Source organism: Theropithecus gelada, chromosome 15 (genome assembly GCF_003255815.1).
Source record: "Theropithecus gelada isolate Dixy chromosome 15, Tgel_1.0, whole genome shotgun sequence".
Classification (NCBI taxonomy): domain Eukaryota; kingdom Metazoa; phylum Chordata; class Mammalia; order Primates; family Cercopithecidae; genus Theropithecus; species Theropithecus gelada.
Window position 1 is genome coordinate 59,431,491 of NC_037683.1, and position 22,978 is coordinate 59,454,468.

The following is a 22,978-nucleotide window of genomic DNA, read 5'->3' on the forward strand; positions in this document are numbered from 1 at the left end:
GGCCGCGGTGGCTCAAGCCTGTAATCCCAGCACTTTGGGAGGCCGAGATGGGTGGATCACGAGGTCAGGAGATCGAGACCATCCTGGCGAACACGGTGAAACCCCGTCTCTACTAAAAAATGCAAAAAAACTAGCCGGACGAGGTGGCGGGCGCCTGTAGTCCCAGCTACTCGGGAGGCTGAGGCAGGAGAATGGTGTAAACCCAGGAGGCGGAGCTTGCAATGAGCTGAGATCCGGCCACTGCACTCCAGCCTGGGTGACAGAGCCAGACTCCATCTCAAAAAACAAAAACAAACAAAAAAAAAAAAAAAAAAACAAAAAAAAAAAACAAAACAAAAAAACATTTCCAGCCTCAAGAACCTTGTAATTTAGGGAGAGACATAGGCAAGTAGAATAAAAAGTTCCTAAAAATAAAACATAACATGATAATTTCTAAGATAAAAATATCACTGGGATTCTAAGAGGACAGAAAAGGATGTGTTAATGAGCCCAGAAAAGGTTAAAGAAGGCCTAGCACAAAGGGTAGCACTTGAGAAGGAGTTTTAAATTTCTAGTACTATCTGGAATATAACTCAGCTAGTAGAGCTCCCCCTGAGGAGTCTGTGATATGTGTGCAGTTTAGAGTTGTCACAATAATTGGGGAGAGTGTTACATGCACTCGATGGACATGGGCGAGGGATACAAGGCATACTGCCATGAGAGGAGATTCTTCCATCATGAAGATGTGTCCTGCAATTCACATGGTTTTTTAATATCTGGAAATTCTTACAGATAAAAACTCAATGTATAATTATCTGACATTTAAATTCAACTGTTTTATTTATAAATATAAAATATGCTTTTCATATTCACTAAATTTTGCAGAATTAAAACTACTGTATAAATTGAGAAAAAAAATTGGGAAAAATTTTAGTGAACTTTTTCCAAGGTAGTCCATCAATTCATCAACAATAGTAGTCATGATACTAGTGAACCAAATATGATACATTGTACCTGTCTGCATTTACGGCTGACCCATTCTAAATGAGTCCCTATGTATACATGTGTGAATAATTTCTTTAACATGTGATATAAAAAGAACATTTTGACAATATTAAATTACAAATTGAAAATCCAAGTTTATTAATAATCAATGTAAGTATCTATTTCATTTTGTCTTCAAGTATACATCAGCCTAAACATTAATATATATACCATGTTAAAATCCTTTTATTTCTCCTATAAATCAATTAGTTTTATATTGACTTTTATTTTATGAGTTATAATTACAAACAGTAAAATACAAATGTTGAGTGTACATCTTGATGAACTTTGACACATACGTACATCATACATTCAAAACTCCATCAAGATATGGAATATTTCTGTAATTCTATTCATCTCATGCCTCTTTATTGTCAATCCTCTCCCTTCTCCCCTCTTAAAGGCAACCAGTGTTCTGATTTGTAATCCCATTGATTGATTTTGCCTGCTCTTAAATATCATACACCCATCAACTCGTCATTTACATCAGGTATAACTCCCAAGTTGATGGGTGCAGCACAGCAACATGGCACAAGTATACATATGTAACAAACCTGCACGTTATGCACATGTACCCTAGAACTTAAAGTATAATAATAAAAAAATAAAAATAAATTAATTAATTAAAAAAATATCATACAAACGGAATCACAAAGAATGCACTCTTGTATTTGAATTTACTCAATGCAGTGTTTTTGGGATGTATCCATATTGCTTTGAGTGTCAGTAGTTTGCTCCTTTTTATTGCCAAACAGTATTCCATTGTATAACTTTTAAAGTTTTGTGTGTAGATAAATGACATTTTTGATACATTTTATTTCCAGATAGTAAAGAGAGTCTTAAATATTTGTTTTAAAGCGGTTGGGAGTATGGGGCCTGATACACTGGGAACTGCTAATACTGTGGTTAATAGCACACAGTTTTTAAAAGAATGGTCTGATATGGTGTGGCTGTGTCCCCACCCAAATCTCATCTTGAATTGTAGCTCCCATAATTCCCATGTGTTGTGGGAACAACCCAGTGGGAGATAATTGAATCATGGAGCCAGTTTCCTTCCTATTGTTCTCGTGGTAGTGAATAAACCTCATGAGATCTGATGGTTTTATAAGGGGTTTTCCCTTTCACTTGTCTCTCATTCCCTCCCGCCTGCCACCATGTAAGATGTGCCTTTTGCCTTCCACCATGATTGTGAAGCCTCCCCAGCCACATAGAACTATGAGTTCATTAAACCTCTTTTTCTCTGTAATTTACCCAGTCTCAGGTATGTCTTTATGAAAACAGACTAATACATGGTCCAAGGTTAGAATGCAGTTCTCATTTCACTCATTCTTTGACAGTGAGTCACCTAACCTCTGTAAGTTTTGTTTACTCATCCTGCAAACTAAGGAATAATAAGAATCCCTACCTTGTTAGGTTGATGCAAGGATTAAATTAAATAACTCAAGTAATGCATAAATGCCTGACATTAAATTATTTGAGCATATGTTATGGTAAAAAATGGCTCATAAAGTATTTGGATGACTTTGTGGATCTGGCTCTCTCTGAGAATATTCATCTCCAATGAAATATACTTACTGAGTAGATTCTACTGAAGCTGGCCACTGGTAGGATTTGGCTTCTTTCCCAGCAGGAAGTCTATCTCTATCATATGGTTACTCCATACCAGTATCACTTGGTGACTGATGCTCAGATTACATTTTTCAAAAAAGATGCCTCACCTCTTACAAGCTGAAATGGAGGCCAACGTGCGGCTCAGAGAACAGAAGATAAGCCTAAGATAGAAGTAACAAAGGGATCCCTAGGGCTCACAGGTGGCATAGCCTCAGCTCCCCAGTCACATGACCATATAGAGATTTTAACTAAGGCCCAATTAGCCATAAAAAATTCCTTTGCCTGGAGTGACCTCTGAAGAATATGTGTCCATCAGGGTCAAAGTCAGGACTCACTTTCTGATGCCAGAGTAGGAGCAAGAATAGTTTTGTGTCTTTTTAGATGAGTGGTTTTTGTATAACCATATGGATTCACAGAACATGTACATGAAGGCTTCAAGCCACTTTCTATTAAGCAGAAACAAGTAAAATTTCAGTGAAATTTTGCTAAAAGGGAAATTTAAAGTTTAAAAAATTTCAGGAAGATGGCTATATAATCTTGTAGTGGAGAAGGGTCAGAGCTTTATCCCAAGAGCTTTGGGCTTCTAAAAATCTGGGCCCTTTCTTATCAGGCCCAAGGAGAATCAGAATTTCCATTGGGGTCCAAAAAGGTACCACTAGAGCAGTAGCACAAATACATGACCTATTGCTTCAGAACTTCCTAGAGATTGTCAGGCACCCTTTCCATACTGGACCACCTGAATCTAGTTTGACTCTTCTGGAGAGTGTTATTAGGCAAGATCTAAGCAGCCTAATCACAAATGATAACCACTGTTTGAAAGTTGTGCTGACCACACTGACCAGGGAGTTAGATATTGAATCTCTCGGGACAAAATAAACCATTATCCCTTTAAAACATGCAGCTAATAGCTAATTGCCCACATAGAACATGTGCCTAAATTCATAGAACTGTGCATAAATTCAAGAACTATAGTATAGTATTGCAGAGTTTTACACCAAAGCTCCGAAAATGTCAACTTCTTTAGACCAATGATTGTCAAATTCCAACATGCACTGGAATTACTTGGATGACTTGTTAAAACATGGATTGTTGATCCCCACTCCCAGAGTTTATGATTATTTCTTGGGTGAAATATGAAAATGTGCATTTTTAGCAACCTTTTAGGTAAGGTTGATGGTGCTGGCTGGGAAATCACACTTTGAGAACCACTACTTAGAGGAGTATCTGTGGCCAAAGAAAGACTTATTACAATGTGACTTTTGCTTGGATGCTTCTAGGACCTGGAAGGAGGAAACTATCCTGCAGACTTCTTACAAGGGAAAGTGGGTTTTCAGACCATGCCTAAGCTCCAACCAGAACGAAGACCTACTTACTCTATGCTCAAGTTCTCATGATACTAAACAACTTGCATCCTAACTTCACCTTGTCGAGGACGCCTGCTTTAACTAAGTATCATAAGTCACCTCCAGAAAGTCACTACATTTTGTGCATATCTCTCTGCACCAAGTTATCAACCCAGCTCTGGGTCTGAATAGCTTGGTTTTCTATATTCCCACCACTCCTGGGAACCTGTATTTAGGCCGAGGACAGTCAATCTAAACAGAGCAGTTTCCACAGATAAATCTTCGGCTGAATTATCTAAAGACAGAAAATCAGAAGAGTTCCAAGCATCAAATATTTATAGTAAATTAGAAAAAGTAGTGCAAATGCTCTGTGAAGACATATGTTTCTTCAATTTAGAAGATAGTGTAAGGTAGTTTTTTGTTTGTTTTTCAAGATGATATAAAATACAGTATTTTGTTCTCCAAAATTTTCTTTTCTTTTCTTTTTTTTTTTTTTTTTGGAGACAGAGTCTTGCTGTGTCACCCAGGCTGGAGTACAGTGGTGCCATCTCCACTCACCGCAACTTCTGTCTCCCAGGTTCAAGCAATTCTCCTGCCTCAGCCTCCCAAGTAGCTGGGATTACAGGCTCCTGTCACCACACCTGGCTAATCTTTTTTGTATTTTTAGAAGAGACGGGGTTTCACCATGTTGGCTGGGCTGGTCTCGAACTCTGGTCAAGTTATCTGACTGCCTTGGCCTTCCAAAATGCTGGAATTACAGGCATGAGCCACCTCACCTGGCCAAGTTTCCCATTTTGTATGAAAAAATATACACCAAAACAGTGAGCCTGCTCAAGATAAACAGCATGCATTCATAATTTTTACTTTGAAAGGCACAAATAGTGAAAATCAAAGATGTTATATTATTTTTTTTCTTTTTACACGAAGATTTTAGCATGTATAGCTGGACTTGCTTGAACAATTTGTATTATCAACTACACATGTAAGAATCTGCATTAAAGAACAAATTATATTGGCTTTGGGACAAAATGAAACAATCAGTAATTCTTAGAATGTGCACAGTGTTCTCTGCCCTTCTTATCTTGGAAGACACTTACCAATAATGTTTATCTTTCTTTTGTTATTGCCTGGAACCTATGTTCCACCTTTCAGAGTGGAAGCTATGTTTGCCAAGATTAAAATTCACTTGATCTTTAGGCCTTTTGTAATGTTAGCAAAAGTAATTTCCTGATTCCTAGTAATAAGAGCCAACAAGTCCACTGAGGCAGATACATATGGGTTGAATTTCCTTTCAAAAATAAATATTGGTTTAAGCCTTAAATGAGAAAGGGCTCAGCCAAATGCCTTACACTAGACTTCTGTAATATGTGGTGAAACCACCCCACACTTCCCTGTTCCCCTTTCATACTCGCAACTAACAAATCACTCTTGAACGAAGAGAGACATACTTGATTCTTTCACAAAGAATCTGGAATATGTAACTCTTCTTTCAATGGAGAACGAACTCTTTTATGGCCAAAAGAAGCTACTGAGGACACAATAGACAGATTTAAACTTGATTTATCTCACATGGGCAGGACAGGGTCAATCTGAAAAGAAGTTATTAATCTTGACATGAAAAAAAAAATAGTAAGTCCCTAGCCCTCAAGGGACTATATAAGTTAATCTTTGAACAAACCCTAGAATGGATTTTTAAATAAGGAATGTTTTCATTGTAGGGGAAATACCATCCAGAAAACATAGAAAATTCCTAAGCTGCTGTGGTTGCTTACACTGCATTTTTTAGTATTAGGTTCTTTAACAGAAAAATTTAGAAATTTCAAGTTGAAATTAAGTTTTCTGTTTCACTCCCAGAACACTGTCTTTCTCTGATGTTGCCCTACAGATGTTTAGGGAAAACAGTAAGGCCTGAAACAATAAGTAATTAGGAAGCTATTTTCTCTTTTTGAAAAATTAATACCATCATTTCTATTGTTAAATTTTCTACTCTCAGTCCCAAACTACCAATTCATTCCCCCAGAACAGTTCACATAGAGACATATACAAAAAACTTTTTGATCTTTCTGTCTTCATGCCTCAGTTTATCTTACTCTACTGAGGTGTAAAGCAAAGAATGCAAGATTCAGAATGGAGAAATGGAGAGGATCATATTCAGGCCCTGGCCCTGCTACTGACTAGGTGATCTGGCCCAAGTCACTGTGTTCAAAGGAACAAGTGATAATGATGTCTGCACACTAATCTTATGAATGGAAAATGCCATATATACATATTATTATTGTACCAACTCTCTCCTTGAATAAGAGACTGTACCTCCAATGAGGGTCATGGCACAGAAACTGCATCTATGGCCTTTCGAGCTATGGTAAAGAAATAATCATTGAAAGTTACAAGTGGATTATTTGTTTTTATTGCTGAGGAAAATGAGGCATGGAGATATTAAATTACTTACCAAGGCCACCCAGCTAGAAGTAGAACCTTTATGTCTACCCCTATACCCAGATACTCTATTGCATTGTCTCCCAGCTAACTCTGGTTTCATGGAAAAAAGGATAAAAGGTAGAGGAGGAAGAAGTGCTTTTGAAGGATAAGGAAGAGAATAATGTCAAAAAGTAATAGGGCATAACCAGCAACACAGGGCTATCAGTCCTACAGAGGCAAAAGAACACTAAGGCACCCATGGGTGAATGAAGAGAAAAGAGATTTGAGCTGGAATATGGTGAAGGCAAGAATAAATGATTACCTTTGGAATGCAAAGATAGGATAAAGAAAGAATAAAATGTGGTATATGAGAGGTAGATCTCATCTGCATCACAGAAATAACCATCAGCCATTGCTGAATTTGCACAAGTATTAAAAAAGATTACACTGTGATAGAGGTATCTAGAGAAAATCATCTTGGTAAAGAGGAAGTACTTGAATCTATCCAATAATATCAAGATTAAGTTTGGTATATTTGATATACATATCACATATTCACCCTAGGAATTAAGCAGTCAGGCAAAGTTGCTAACTCTTCTCTTGTACTAATAAGTCTACTAACCTTCTGAATCAGAAGATTTTGTTACACAATGTCTGTGGAAATAACTATCTCAAAGCAGACTTAGGTGAATAAGATATACCATAATTCTCAATTGTATTATACACTTTTGAGACTTGACAAACCTTTATTTGTATACCTGCTTCACCACTTCCTTTGAAACCTTGAGCAACTCACTTAACCTCTCTGAACCTTCATTTCCTCATCTTCAAGATGGGAATAATAATATGCCTTTGCAGAGTGTGTACAAGTATAAACTCCACCCAGCAGAGGGCTAGGTATGTAGCAAAAATGCCAGGTCCCCTTTCAAGGTAAAGAAAGAAATGGTCCCAGAGAGAGAAGAGGTCTGAACTCTTATTTTCCAGCTATTCAGTCAAAACCTTCCAAGCTTTGATTTAGTTTATTATAAGGGAATTAAGAACTGTGGCCATTTTAAAATATAATTTATCTAAATTGTAATGGGCACTGCATTAGGCACTTTTAATATGTCTTTTCATCCTCACCACATACCTGTAAGGTTGATATTATTTCTATTTAAGATGAAGAAACCAAGGCTCAGAAGGGCTAAGCAATAGTAGGTTACCAGGGTTAAAGTAGGGGTTCTAACCCAGGTCTGAACAAAGAAAGCTACTTCAGTATTTTATTTTTACCTCATTTTTTAAGTCCAACTGGATATAATATCACATGAGTGGTACATGAAACTTTTGATAGAACAGGATGCTAAAGTTTTAATTATACCTTTACACAAACACTCTCACAGTTTCCATTCAAAAACTAGTTTCCCCTCTTTTCTCTGAGTTTGAGCTGCTTGCATCTGGCCTTGACAAGGGAAAGCCTGCAACTAAATCTCAGCTCCTTCTACTTTTCAGCGAGATTCCTCCTTGGATTGATGTGGGATCATTATGAGGCAATCAATGCCAAAGATTTTTGTCAATTTTCCAGTGCCTTGGCTTAAATAAACACTTAATGTAAACGAGGGGCATGGGTAGGGAGCACACTCACTCACACAGATGCACTGTTGCACAGACACACACCTCACAAAGACACACTTTGTCATGGTTCACTTGGAAAAATCCAAATGAAAAAGGAGGAGGTGGATGAATAATAAACCAAAGGAGAAAGGGGAACTAATTTAGAGATAATGAGTGCAAGACTGCCTCAATAAAGAAGAACAACCATGTGTCATTAGGTGGCAAGCTTAGCCTTTGGGCAAGATTACACTTCGAAGCCCTGCTCCAATTACCTGTTTTTAAGCATAAGTGAAGGGGAAATATAAAGGAGAGGGAAAAATACTTATTCTCCCTAAACTGTAGTAACATTCAGAGAGAATTAACTATTGCTCTCACAAAGAGACTCTTTTTGCAATTCCAATTGTGGAAGGTAAGACTCAACCATGCCCCTATGAAACCATGCATTCGGTCATCAGATAGAATCCCATTTTGAACAGAGGAGCAATGAAAGACTTTCTCCATATTTGCATCTTGCTACAACATCTGGGAATCTCAGAAGCCTCTGAATAAAGCAGCAAGCCTCCATCTGAGGTGACCTGCTCGCAGCATGGGTCAGTTCATGAGAATGAGCCTCTTTTGCCACTAGGCCTAATGACAGGGCAGGAAAGCCTGCTGATAAGAAAGCTGTGAGCCTCGGACAATGCACACAAAAGCCTGGTTAAGGAGCACTTCCAAAGTCATTCCTTCCTCACCCCACCAATGACCACTATGCATAAAGGTAGGCGTGGGGTGGAAGGATAAAGATGATCAAGGAAAAGAAACCATAATAAGAGGTTTATCTCTGAATGACTCAAACTTCCCCTTCCCAGATATCAACTCGATTACAACTGATTGCCTTATCTAATCCTAACCCAATTTGGGGGGTAATTGTTGGCTTGTACAAAGGTAAGCAGGAGATATTCTTTTCACAGTTGCTTGCTTTTCTCAAGTGTCTCCAGCTTCTTAAAATCCCCTTTAATAAGTATTATTCACGTGTAAGTCAGCTTCTTTTTTTTTGATGTCATAACAACAGTGTTTTTTGTAATCTGGCCAAGTACAGCCTATTTCAAAAAAAACATGTAGCTAACAGGTGTGTACTTCCTGCCCACAGGTGAAATTGGCCGCTGACCCTCTGATTCCAAAATATGTGTAAGTATTGCCTCCAGGGAGGATTGGGACTCATTTTCTTTTCCTCACTGTTTTCCCACAGGAAAAGCCAAGCTTGAGAAGGAGAATTTCTTAGATGTCCTGGATGTGCTCATCCTCACCCTCTCTAGAAGATTCAAGATAGAATCATTTTAGAAAGATTTCATTGTGTGCATGTATTTGTCAGCCTAAGTAATTGTAAAAAACACAAAAGAAATTTTAATTCAAGTTTCAAATTAGCAGCAGATTCTCCTAAGTTACATAAAAGGACATAGAATTATTACTATAGTTACTACTTAGCTATGAGGTAGAGGTTTCAAAATATGGTTTAGGCTAGTGTTTCTCAAATTTGGGGATCTGTCAGAATTTTTTCTAAAGCTTGGTGAAACACACACACACACACACACACACACACACAGGTCTAGATTTTACCCTACTGGGCCTCTATTCTCTATTAACTCTCCAGGTGATTCTCACACATACCAAAGCTTGAGAATTTCTGGTTTAGATAATCTTGAGGAACACGGGCTGATTTCTACCCACATCTCCTAATGGCATGGCATCTTCTATGCCATAGCTACATCTGTCTTCTTTAGAGCAGAACCTCCCACATGTCAAATTTGTCCTTTCTTAGTTCCATAATCCCACCAATCACTCTGAGAATGGGGAAAACGGCCAAAAAAAGGCCAAAATTGCAAGCGCTTTGCAACTATGGTTACATGTTGCCAAACTTCTATCTCCAGTGCTAGTCACTCTTTCTGGCAATTAGGTTCCAGATATTCCATTTCACCTGGTTGTATGATAGACACTTGAAAAGCTTGTTAAAAACCAAGTTCTTCAACTCTCCCATCAAAAGACTGCTCTTCCACCTCTAGTCCCTATTTTGGGATATAAAAGAAGAATGAATCATTATCCTTACATAATCTTTTAATCACAAAAATAGCCATGTAAGAACTCTAGCAAATCAATGTAAAACTTCAAAATCCTACCAGATTGGAAAGAATTTATGTTTATAGCTAGGCAGACCCAGGTTACAATTTCAACTCACTTACTCATAAAATAAGAATGTAGAAAAATTTATCAAAACTTTCTGAGCCTCCTTTTTTCTAAGCTCTGAAATGAGGACAATCAAACCCATACCATTTCAGTAATTAAATGAGATTTCTATAAAGTACATAAATGGACACAGACCCACAAACATTGTATTTTTTTCCCTAAACAGAAAAAAAATCAGAGGTTAAGAAAGTTCAGCTAATCACTAAATTCTTCCTAGACAGACAAAGTTATGACCAGAATATATAGGTAAAGGAAATAGAAAACCCATATCTCCACAGCCTAGGAAAGAAGGGAAAATAGTATCTGGAGAATGTTTTATTATTGAAGAAAAGGCGTATTGCCTCTTTTCATTTGAGGCCATATCTAAAGAGAATATAAAAGGGACTGGAATCAGATTCCTTAACTAACAATTTTAGTGACAAAGTAGCAATGTAAGCACTCCACTATGCACTAAACAGACTGATGCAAATGTAGTAGATAATGCCTTTTTCGTCCTAAAACACAACATTTTTTCATTAAAAAACAAAAAGAACTAAAAATATTTCTGGGTTATAATGATTAGTATTTTTTACCCTAGATATATTATTCTGTACTACCATATTTAATCACTGATAATATTCCTATATAATTGCTGTAAATATGCTGCTTATTTTTAAAATTTCAAATTGTTTTATTGCCAGCATCTGCCCTCCCAGACTATTAAAAAAACATTTAACTTAAATACTCGCAGTGGGAATAAACTTCCCAGGAATACATAGTACTTCATTTTACAGCTCACAAAATTTACAAAGCAGGCACTGATAACAACTAATGGTAACTCCCCCTAAAACAAAGAAATTAGTACACAATGTTTTCAGTCTTCACCATAGCAAAATGGTGGCTATGTGTCTGCAAGACAAACTGAGATGATTAACTGAATATGCATGGAGATTAAAACCATGTGCCCTAAGACGTGCATGAATCCAAAAATCCTTTGATAAACATGAAGATCAAGTCGAATTCATTTTTTTATTATTACACTTTATGTTCTAGGGTACATGTACACAACGTGCAGGTTTGCTACATATGTATACATGTGAGATGTTTGTGTGCTGCACCCATTAACTCGTCATTTACATTAGATATATTTCCTAATGCTGTCCCTCCCCGCTCCTCCTACCCTACAACTGGCCCCGGTGTGTGATGTTCCCCTTCCTGTGTCCAAGTGTTCTCATTGTTCAATTCCCACTTATGAGTGAGAACATGCGGCATTTGGTTTTCTGTTCTTGCGATAGTTTGCTGAGAATGATGGTTTCCAGCTTCATCCATTTCCCTACAAAGGACATGAACTCATCCTTTTTTATGGCTGCATAGTATTCCATGTTGTATATGTGCCACATTTTCTTAATCCAGTCTGTCACTGATGGACATTAGGGTTGGTTCCAAGTCTTTGCTATTGTGAATAGTGCTGCAATAAACATATATGTGCATGTGTCTTTATAGCAGCATGATTTATAATCCTTTGGGTCTATACCCAGTAATGGGATGGCTGGGTCAAATGGTATTTCTAGTTCTAGATCCTTGAGGAATCGCCACACTGTCTTCCACAATGGTTGAACTAGTTTACAGTCCCACCAACAGTGTAAAAGTGTTCCTATTTCTCCCCATCCCCTCCAGCACCTGTTGTTTCCTAACTTTTTAATGATCGCCATTCTAACTGGTGTAAGATGGTATCTCATTGTGGTTTTGATTTGTATGTATCAGATGGCTAGTGATGATGAGCATTTTTTCATGTGTCTGTTGGCTGCATAAATGTCTTTTTTTGAGAAGTGTCTGTTCATATCCTTTGCCCCCTTTTTGATGGGGTTGTTTTTAGTCTTGTAAATTTGTTTGATTTCTTTGTAGGTTCTGGATATTAGCCCTTTGTCAGATGAGATTACAAAAATTTTCTCCCATTCCGTAGGTTGCCTGTTCACTCTGATGGTAGTTTCTTTTCCTGTGCAGAAGCTCTTTAGTTTAATTAGATCCCATTTGTCAATTTTGGCTTTTGTGGCCATTGCTTTTGGTGTTTTAGACATGAAGTCCTTGCCCATGCCTATGTCCTGAATGGTATTGCTAGGTTTTCTTCTAGGGTTTTTATGGTTTTAGGTCTAACATTTAACTCTCTAATCCATCTTGAATTAATTTTTATATAAGGCATAAGGAAGGGATCCAGTTTCAGCTTTCTACTTATGGCTAGCCAGTTTTCCCAGCACCATTTATTAAATAGGGAATCCTTTCCCCATTTCTTGTTTTTGTCAGGTTTGTCAAAGATCAGATGATTGTAGATGTGTGGTATTATTTCTGAGGGCTCTGTTCTGTTCCATTGGTCTAGATCTCTGTTTTGGTACCAGTACCATGCTGTTTTGGTTACTGTAGTCTTGTAGTATAGTTTGAAGTCAGGTAGTGTGATGCCTCTAGCTTTGTTCTTTTGACTTAGGGTTATGCCCTCTCTCACCACTCCTATTCAACATAGTGTTGGAAGTTCTGGCCAGGGCAATCAGGCAAGAGAAAGAAAAAAGGGTATTCAATTAGGAAAAGAGGAAGTCAAATTGTCCCTGTTTGCAGATGACATGACTGTATATTTAGAAAATCCCATCGTCTCAGCCCAAAATCTCCTTAAGCTGATAAGCAACTTCAGCAAAGACTCAGGATGTAAAATCAATGTTCAAAAATCACAAGCATTCTTATACACCAGTAACAGACAAACAGAGAGCCAAATCATGAGTGAACTCCCATTCACAATTGCTTCAAAGAGAATAAAATACCTAGGAATCCAACTTACAAGGGATGTGAAGGACCTCTTCAAGGAGAACTACAAACCACTGCTCAATGAAATAAAGAGGACACAAACAAGTGGAAGAACATTCCATGCTCATGGATAGGAAGAATCAATATCGTGAAAATGGCCATACTGCCCAAGGTAATTTATAGATTCAATGCCATCCCCATTAAGCTACCCATGACTTTCTTCAAAGAATTGGAAAAAAACTACTTTAAAGTTCATATGGAACCAAAAATGAGCCCACATTGAACCCATTTTTTAAAGTGGGATCTAGTCTCCCTGGGGCCAAGTCACTTACTGGTAGTTCATTGGGCACTTAAGAAATCATATTCATGTCAAACACCTAAATATCCAAAGGTATTATTATGAATCAGACTGGTGGTCTATTCTAAGATGAAAGAAAAGAATCAAAAAGGAAGTATTTTTCAAATGTCAGCTATGTGCGATATGCTTTTATTTATTTATCTCATTGATCCTATAACACCCGTGCCTTGAGAATGTTATGAATCCCAGCTTAACAGATGTAGAAACTGAGTCTTGATGAGGGCGAGTAACTTGTCCAAGGTTGCACAGAGTAGGTGGCAAAGTTGAGACTCATATTTATCTGACCCCAAAGTTCATGCCACTTCTATTACACAATTCAGATGTATTTGATTTTTTTTTTTAATTACCTGTCTTTCACATTTAACTTTCCTCTGTTTTCTTATCTCTATGGACCTATGCTGAATCATTACACTCAAACATTATTGCCATTCAATTTATCATTAAGGAAAGCACTGAAAGCAATTTACACTTAAATAAATATCCAAATCCAAAATTTAAATTAATAGTACTTTATGACATTAAAAAGCATCCCAGTTGCAAGATGTTTTCACAGATATTGCCACATTTCTACCTCACTAAAGAAGAGGCCAAGGGTGCAAAGTGTCCCTCAAGAAGAGCAGAATTAAGTAGTAATAAGGAGATGGAATCAATATGCTGATCACTTTACAAGCATGGATTTTTATCTTACCAGCAACCTCGTATTCACATCTATTTTATAGATGAGGAACACAGACTCAGAGTGACATAAGTGATTGATAGTGTCAGGATGTAAATCTTCATTTGTCTTCAGAATTCTTCTCCTATGTCATGTTACTTTGCCTCTAAGCCATGTTCAAGTCAAAAGAGATACACAAAAGGAAAAAAAAGAAAAACAGAATCTTGCAAATACTTTAGACTTACCAGGCTAAACTCAGAAGATAGCTCCTCTCTCAAAACTTCCCTGATTATCTCTCTCTTTTTTTTTTCTAATCATTTAGAATCTTTATTTTATTCTTATTGAAAAGTTGTTTTAGACATATTTATGCAAATAATTTTACTGTATATTATTCCTGTGTATATAAATAAACTAAATTGGTTATGGTATTCCTAAAGAGAATCTTTCTAACATTGAATCTAACTTTTCCGTATGCTTTCAACTCAAAATCATCATCATCCATGTTTTTGCACATAATATTATTTTATGTGTCATCAAAAACATGGGTGGTGCAACGGTTCTTAAGAGAGTGCTCCATTATCATCACCAGGATTTTATTTGAAGCCACTGACACCCATTCTGCAGTTTTTTCTGCTTATAATAGATCCTCCTTTCAACGTCATATTTTTTCTAGTTTATATTTTGTTTTGCCTGTAATATTTTAATTCACTTAGCATTTATTTAAATGTATGCTTCAATATTAGAGTCCATTCAATGGTAGTCTTTTTCCTCCTTCCTAGATTGTAAACTCCTGAGGGCAGGGACAACGTGCTACTTGTTTCCTTGCATTCTGCAGCCTGTAGCAAGTGTGTAAGACACAATCCTCAGGTTAAGAGAGGTAAAGATAATCTTTAAAGATAAAAAAAATAAATAAAAGATAATCTCTCTTTATTTGCTACAGGCTGCAGAGTGCAAGAAAACAAGTAGCACGTTGTCCCTGCCCTCAGGAGTTTACAATCTAGGAAGGAGGAAAAAGACTACCATTGAATGGACTCTAATATTGTAGCATACATTTAAATAAATGCTAAGTGAACTAAAATATTAAAGGTAAAACAAAATATAAACTAGAAAAAATATAACATTGAAAGGAGGATCTATTATAAGCAGAAAAACAGTGAAGAACACATAGAGACAAAAATGCAATAGATCTGTGAGTTTCTTTTCATGTTATGGGTCATTCTTTATGAATTCCCTTTCCATAATCTGTGCCAAGTTTTCTGTTGGACTGTTCCTTTCTCTGCTGATTTGTAAGAGATTTTTATATTTTAACGACACTCTCACTTTGTATACCATTTACCTTGGAAATATTTTTTCCTAGATGACTCTTTGCTTTTGAATTTTGATCACAGGTTTTGTGATTTTATTTTTCATATTTATGTTATGTTTAATCTTTTACATTATCCTTTATTCCTTTCCTTTATTATTTTTACTTAAACCTTTTTCATTTTAATATTACATAATTATTTCAGACATTTCTCAGGTATTTTTAAGAACTTTTCTACATTTAACATTCAAATTAATCTGAAAGTTATTTTGATATTTGTTGGAAAGTAAAAATTCAACTTAAATATTTTCCAACATTGTATTCACAGTTATTACATGAAATATAATTTATGCATTGATTTGAATGCCATCAATATTTTATGTTCAATTGTTGTATATAGTAAAATTTCTTAGCCTTCTATTCTCTTCCACTCCAGCTCTTCCTTCTTCTGCTACTCTTCTCCTTTTTGTTCACCTTCTTTTCCTGTCCTTCCTTTTCTCCTTTCCTTCCTTATAGTTACCTCACACCACGGAAAGTCTGTGAGCTATAGAATAATAAAATTAGTCCTGATCTTCAGAATTAAGACTTGTACCAGTAACAGGAAAGAAAAAACTAACAACAGTCTGGTTGAGGGTAGCAGTGAAAGAGAAAGGAGAGGGACATAGGAAACACTGTGGAAAGAGAACCCGCTTGATGAAGCAATCATCTAATGGTAGGACACAGCCAGAATACCTCACAGACATCGAATGCAGTTGTCAGCATGGGTGGTAGTATTCATATGAGATAGGAGAACGCAGAAGAAGAAGGTGAGTAGGAGGAAGACAGAGAGATGCTGAGATTTGGAAGAGAATGATAATTGACCCCTCACCTTACAATCCTAAATGAATAAATCCTCACCTGTGCCTATGACTTTGAGAATGTTGCCATGTCAACAGATAAAATAGCATTTAATGTGGAAAAGAAAAGCTTGCTGTGCCTATGATTTAACTGAAAAATCCATTAAATTAGTAAGAAAATAAATATCCACACACTTTGAGAAAATCCCAGTGTCATTTTACTTACCAGAAAAAATGGAAAAATATTCAAAAAGACAAAATGCGTATTATCAATAATGATATTACAGATTTTAGTTTAGTTTTTCCCTCTTTCTATGAAACACAAAATACCATGAAACAAACACACAATATAGCATCCTGTTTTGAACACCATTGAGCTCTTGAAAACTATTTGTTTCTCTTATTTAATGATCTGCTATAGACTCTACAGGAATTATTTCTCTTGGGAGGCTGTTGAAGCTGTTAAGATTATCAGGACGCTGTATGGAAAAGGAGCATCTGGAGCCCTTTTTAGTCTTCCAAACCATTCACTTCCATGGCACTCTATCTCCCGGATCTCTTACACATCACTGAATTCAATACTCTTCAACGAAGTGTCTCCTTCACTGAGCAGCTGCAGAGCAAAAGGAAGGATAAAGTGGGATCAGCAGACAACAGGGAGGGATAAAGGCTTGACTAACTAAGGCTTTGGGTCGGATGAAACTGTTATCTCTATTTGGTGAACCAGATGTTAACATTCCATGCTCATTCGGAGAGAGTTCTTTGACTGATTTGACAAAGGTTTTTGAGGAATGTAATTCATTAGTATGAAGACTTTGTCATGGTTCAGTAACTACAAAGCTCTCTTCATTGTGTAATCCTGACTACACCTATGCAATAGTCTCTGATTTATTACAGTAAATTGTTTTGCCTCTAAAAGGGAATTCTTCATTTACACACAGGCTCATGAATGAAAGCAGAAGTTTTTTTATTTTTTTGTTTTTGTTTTTGTTTGTTTGTTTGTTTTCCTTCCTTCATCTTCATTCTCTGGTATTGACAAAATTCTCTATTTTTGCATGGATTTCTTTCTCTTTTAAAGTTTTTTTTTTTTTTTTAACTTTTAGTTTCAGGGGTACATGTACAGGTTTATTTATTTTAGTTTCAGGGTCACATGCACAGGTTTATTATTATATTTTAGTTTCAGAAGTACATGTACAGGGGTTTATTTAGGTAAATTGCATATCAGAGGAGTTTGGTATACAGATTATTTCATAACCCAGGTAACAACCATAACACCTGATAGGTTTTTCTCCTGATTCTCACACTTCTCTCACCTGCCACCCTCAAGTAGGCCCTGGTGTCTGCTGTTTTCTTATTTGTGTCCATATATTCACATAGTTTAGCTTTCACTTGTAAGTGAGAACGTGTAGTAATTGGTTTTCTGTTTCTGGGTTTGTTTGCTTAGGATAATGTCCCCCAGCTGCAAAGGACATGATCTCACCTTTTTATGGTTGCATAATATTCCACTTTGTATAGGTACCACATTTTCTTTATCCAGTCTACCACTGATAGGCGTTTAGGATGATTCCATGTTTCTTTTCTTCTTCCTTCTGCACAATTTCTACAATTCTCATATATATATGGAGGGACAGAGAGAAAGAATGTGAATGGTAGAAATGAGAATATACATGTGTGTATGTACATAAACATATGTATATATACTTTTTGTTTGTTTTCCTTTCTACTTACTATCTGATTCATCCTCCCACTTTCCCTGAAGCATTATGACAAATAAAAATATAACTTAACTATAGCCAGGCCTGGGCCTTGGCACCAGTTTTGTCCCTAATTAACCATGTGACCTTGAACCAGTGCTCTCATTATTAAGTAAGGTGATGAGACTTTGCCCCTTTCATCTGTTGACCTCTATTATACTAAGTCAAAAAATATTTAAAAAATTAACAAATGTACTCAAATTTTTATCAATTTAATGTGAATCAAGAAAAGAATGAGAGCTGCACCATTCAATTTACTAATCACCAGCAATATATGGCTATTTAAATAATTTAAAGGTAGTTAAGTAAGATAAGGTAAATAAAATGAAACAACTTTAAAAATCCAACTCCTCAGTTGCACTAGCCACATTTCAAATGCTCAACAGTTGTATTTGGCTAGTGATTAACATCCTAGACAACTCAGAATGTAAAAAATTTACTCCATCATAGAAAGTTCTAATGGGCAGCACTTAGTTAGAACAACCTTGTATGTATAAACCACCATGCAAAATACAGACACAGAAATCACAATCCTTGCCTTCCAGAGCTTACAATTGTGATAAATAATCAGACATATTTTCAGTATTAAACAAATATATTGTTCAAGACTGCATTAGAGAGGATGTCAAAATGTAGGATATGGCCTGCTTTTTATCAGAGACCTCCTTTATCTTCAGTTCCCACATCTATAAAATGAGACTATACTAGAAGACCTCTACATTTACTTCTGGTTTTAACTGATTAAGATTGTATAACTGTCTGAATTTATAGTCTGACACGATTGCCTTTAGTTTAAAGGCAATTAGCTGGGCTTGGTGTCATGTGCCTATGGTCCCAGCTACACGGGAGGCTGAAGAAGGAGGATCACATGAGCTTGGGAGGTCAAGACTGCAGTGAGCCATGATCACACCACTACATTCCAGCCTGGATGACAGAGCAAGGCCATTTTTCAGACGAAGAAAGAACAACATCTAACAATCCTTTTTCTTATACTAAAAAATGTGGCACCATGCTCAACCAGTCTTTTTTCTTTCCTTTCCTTATCTTCCCAACTGATCAGAGAGGCACAGAAATACCCCTCTCTAAAGAAAATGGGAGATCAATGGATTCTCACCTAAACACAGATGCATGCTTAGTAGGTGAGCCATAATTTCCCTACCCCTACCCTGATGATTATTAACTTTGTCTTCCATTTGCACACATGTTGGAGAACCAAGCTGGATGTCATTTTCAAAGCCATGAGACAGAGGGTTTTAAGGAAGATTTAAATGATTGGTGGTCAGGAATGGAGCTTTCTCCTTAGGTTGAAAAGTTGACTACTAAAGTCTTCAACTCTAATTATCTTCATCCATGAAAGTATGAATTGGTACATATGAATGCTGTTAGAGTTGAGGGCATATGAAAAAAAGAGTGGCAGAAATTATTACTTAGGTTATGGTATCCAAATCAATACAAAGTTAGCTTGGATCCTTCACCCAATTAGGGGTGGGCAAGCGGGGAAGGGAGAACCATGGAGAAATACAATTGGAGCAATCTCAAGAACAAACGATGTAAGAAAATCATTAAAGTCTCTCTATAGTGCTGAATAATTTTATGAAGATAAAAAATGCAATAATTGTGACTATCTAAAATTATTACAACTTCCCCAGATAAACCTAAACTTCATCTTAGACTAGACTGGCTCAGAATCTCCTGCAGCATAGCTCTGATCTCAGGGCTGAAACCATGATCAAGTCATTCCAGAGAGCAAAATAGTGTACTTTCCCAAGGACAAAGAATGTGTTCCCTGCCTACTTAGAAGGATGTTCTTTCAACATGTCTACCTTCCTGGTGGGAACCAGTTTCAGAAGTCTGTAATCTCATCAAAGGAAGCCAAGTGGCAGAGACGTTCTCCACAGGGGAAGCTAATCAGCAAGGCTTCCTTTCTTTCTTCCAGGCCCTTTTCATTTGTTTTCCTGGGGGCTAGCTTCCAACCTATTGAAATTTCCCTTGATCCCTCTCAACCTTCAATTAGATTTGAGGAAATGGCAGTTTCCCTTGGTTTCTTTCTTTTAAACTCATCCTTTTGAATCAAAGAGTTTAGCTAGGTCTTAGCACAATGCATCGTCAGTCTGACATTTGGCATTTTGCAGTCTTGGACATGGTTTGAAACGAGTCTGGCTGCAGAGGCCTCCAAAACGATTACCTTCATTAAGAAAATCTTCCTTCAGGTCCTGCAAAACAGTTTGGACACAAGGTAATCTGATGCCCTCAGGATGTATCAAGAATCTTCAAGAGTGACAGCCATATAAAGTTGGTTATATCCCAGCTAAATGAGTCAAAGCTGAAACTCTCCATCTCATAAGGAAAGGGCACTGTGGCAAACCTCAGGAGTTTAAGCAAGATTTTTAGCGAGGTAACTGAGTCAGTAAACTTTTAGTCCCAAATTCACAGGGAAGTTCTAACAATGCTTTTTCTCACACTAAGAACATGTGGCAATCCTGACTTCTGTTTTCGTTCTTTCTTTTTCTGAAACATGGTCTTGCTCTGTCACCCAGGCTGGAGTGCAGTGGTGTGATCATGGCTCACTGCAGCCTTGACCTCCCAAGTTCATGTGATCCTCCTTCTTCAGCTTCCCGAGTAGCTGGGACCATAGGCACATGCCACCATGCCCAGCTAATTGTATTTTCTTCATAGAGAAGAGGTTTCACCATTTTGCCCAGTTTGGTCTCAAACTCCTGATGTCAAGTGATTTGCCCAGCTAGGCCTCCCAAAGTGCTGAGATTACAGGTGTGAGCCACCATGCTCAGCCAGCCTTTTTTTCTTTCCTTTCCTTATCTTCCCAAGTGATCAGAGAGGCACAGAAATACTCCTCTCCAAAGAAAATGGGAGATCAATGGCTTCTCAGCTAAATACAGATGCATGCTTAGTGGGTGAGCCATAATTTCCCTACCCCTACCCTGATGAAGCTTTGGCTTCCATTTGTACACATGTTGGAGAACCAAGCTGGATGTCATTTTAGAAGCCATGAGACAGACTGCTAGGAGGTTAGTAAAGGAAAAGAGGAACTTCTGAGCTTGTCCTTTTGAATTTAAAGGCTCAGCTTTTAAAATATTCCTTTGATAAACTGGTGCTGCACAATAGCCATTTTGATACTACTTTCAGGTCAACAATTGACCAAGTCATCACTTTCTCTAGTCAGTGAGGAAGTGGTTGCACAGAATTATGGCAATGCACATTTTGTTCCTTGTTATAAATAAAACATGGAATTGTACTGTTTCTGACATGAATTATCCTGCTACCTGCTATAATGTCAGTTATATTACAACGCAGTTAGCCAAAACAGACCAGACATTGTTTGGCTTCAAAGGTCTTCTTATTTTGCTTTTCCAGCTCCTATTTAAGTAAGGCACTAGCTGAAACCTGAGAAGGAGAAGCACTTCTGAGTTGGTCTACAGAGACAGCCCACTTAATTATAATCTTTATAACCAGCACTGAGAGAATGTAACACTATCCCAGTCACACAATAAATGCTAGCAATAGTCAAATGATAAAGTTTCCTTTCCTTCTTCTTATAGTTTTCCCAATGCTAGAAAGGCATCCTGTTTTGTGTGCATTTTTTAAACAATGTGCTTAAGACATTTAAATAGTCCTATTTACAAGCACCAGAAAACAGCTGTTCAGCTCGAAGTTGTAGATCTTGGAGGGTGCCAGGGAAATAAACACTGAGCCTCATAATGATTCTCATAAACAGTTGAATTTATCTCTTGGCAACTTTTCACAACACCTTTAGCAAACAGGGCACCCATGCGTGAAACAGAAATAATTAGCCACATGCCCCTAAGTGACAGGCTTTTGCATGCACAAGAAAGGCAGTCTTTTTCTTCGCCCACTCCCTGCTGTCCACCAACGCCTCCACCTTCAATGCCATTTGAGAAATCAATCAGCATACAGGTTCAAACAAATCTCACTCCCTCCAGAAACTCTTTTTTGCACCTCAGGATGAAGTTTTTCTTCTGGCAAATCCTCTAAAGATTCACTCCAAATGCAATGCAGGTTGTGGCAGCAAAAACACCATGTCATTGTCCTGTTTGTTCAAACAAAAGATGTGGTCTTCTGAGGTTCTTCCTAGCACCGTATGGGAATGGTCCATAAAAACTTAAAAATTTCTTGAAGCCCTGTACATGTTAATAGATATTGTTTGTGGAGAATCAGTAGTTAGGCTGAAACTCGCAGCTCCGGATGGTGACCTCACTTCCTAGGCAACATCCAACTTCAAACTGGGTAAGTAGTTCTCCAATCATTCTAATTCCTGGACTAAACGTAGAAGAGTTGACATAAAATTCATAGGACAAGAGTTCTCCCACTTAAGTGGAGCTTATTAGACTGGAAGTATCAAATGACATCAAAATTCTAGACAAGTGCTACAGCAGGAAATATCAGGCTTTCCATCACCCAAATTAGCGCTAATGTCAGTGAGTGATAACAAAGGTCGGGGGCATGTGGGGTTGCGCTCCAGTTGAACTGTGCTCACTTTGTTAAGAAATAGTCAGCTTTTAGGGGACTTAAGATTTTCCCAGAAAATTTGTGAATTATCTCGAATATTCGTACACTACCCCAAACCCCTAGACCTAGTGTCAAACATTTTGTGAAGAGTGTTTTCTACTATTCCATTGGTATTTTAAGATTCTCCCATCTGGGCTAATATGGATAGCCCTAATATATGCAATGATGACCATCTTATTGATGCGATGGGCAATAGCCAGTGTTTGGGCTTTCTGTCACAACATAGTTTGGGGAAATCTCTGAATCCCAGGATATCATTTAGCTAAAAGTGAGTCTCTGTTGCTCATGCAAAATGCTTTGTCCTTTCAGTGTTTTCATCATGAACATACAAAGTGAAGTAAGTGATGTTATCCAATTTTTCTGAAGAATATGCTAAGATTTATAAAGGCTAAGTGATATATCTGAGGTTGCATCGTTATTAAGTGTCACAGCTCGGTGTGTTCTGCCACTGTGGTACTGTTTCCAGTAGCCCACACAGGCTTCAATATACTACGCTTGAAGGTTTAGATTGTTCCTGGCACACGATAAGTATATAATGAATAACTAGCACATA